The sequence below is a fragment of the Sinocyclocheilus anshuiensis genome, unplaced genomic scaffold, assembly GCF_001515605.1.
Source record: "Sinocyclocheilus anshuiensis isolate Anshui unplaced genomic scaffold, SAMN03320099.WGS_v1.1 scaffold9651, whole genome shotgun sequence".
NCBI classification, from domain to species: Eukaryota; Metazoa; Chordata; class Actinopteri; order Cypriniformes; family Cyprinidae; genus Sinocyclocheilus; species Sinocyclocheilus anshuiensis.
In genome coordinates this window covers 1-1004 of record NW_015540439.1, presented here as the reverse complement: position 1 = coordinate 1004, position 1004 = coordinate 1, and the positions used below count along the sequence as shown (strand labels likewise).

General features: G+C 37.3%; 1 long non-coding RNA gene across 1 annotated transcript; it reads right to left on the bottom strand.

The window, feature by feature from the left end:
- Positions 1–35: 35 nt before the first annotated feature.
- Positions 36–1003, bottom strand: LOC107687327 (uncharacterized). Its single transcript, XR_001634119.1, has 3 exons — positions 984–1003; positions 639–733; positions 36–100 (listed from the first exon to the last, which is right to left on the bottom strand). It is a non-coding gene; the product is annotated as an uncharacterized LOC107687327 (long non-coding RNA).
- Position 1004: the final 1 nt, after the last annotated feature.

Sequence of the window (1004 nt, the reverse complement as noted above, 5' to 3'; positions counted from 1 at the left end):
ATGAGGAAAGTTAGGGAGGAAGTTGACCTCAGCTCGTCTAGGGCGGTTAATATTCGCACGGCTATGTATTGCATCTGGATTGCCCCTGCTCCTTTTGCTCCTTTATTGGACATACAGTCGAATGTAGAAAACGGTTAAGTCTGTAATGTTTTAAAAGGCTTGGTCTGGCAGAGCAGACAAATGGGCATAACTTGAATTCCATAAGCATAACGATCTGTTTTGCTTCAAACTAGACGACGTGATGAGCAAATAGCCTCTCTGACATGTTATCATTTAAAAACCAACATTTGCGACAAACTCGCGAATTCCTAATAGTTCATGTAACTGACAACTTATTTTTTTATGGTCATCGGCTAGCGACCTTATTCAAAAAAAAAAAAAAGTTAGCGGGCTTATTCACTACAGCTCCCAACCTCCTAATAGTTCATGTAACTGACAACTTATTTTTTTTTGGTCATCGGCTAACGTTAGCGAGCTTATTCCAAAAAAAAAAAAAAGGTTAGCGGGCTTATTCACTACAGCTCCTAACTACTGTAGGCATCAAATGGAAATGTCAGTTAAATCTAACCAAACTGTTCTTAAATAAAAATGTTATTTCTTAAGTTTACATTACTTCAAAATGGGTGTGCTTGCATTACCTGTAGATTAAGCTTCTGCCGTGAATGACTGTTAAGACAGATGTGGAGGATGGTGTGTCCGCCAAAAAAAAAAGGCGCGCGGCTCATCTATCCAACTGTGAGAAAACACACAAACATATAAATTAATTTTCCACTAGAAAAAGAAAATAAAAATGTGGCTTAATCACTGCACATTAAATACTGTCTTTGATAAAAACACCGAGGTAATGTCGCGTTGGAGCTTCGCGTCTTTGCTAGCTAACACAAATTAGCACTGCTTTGTTCTTAAAATTAAGTGACACCAGAATAAAACGTTCAAACTTTCAAAAGTAAAATAAATTGAATGAAACAGTTCGCTGTGCTTACCTGTTAATTTTCTTCTCTCAA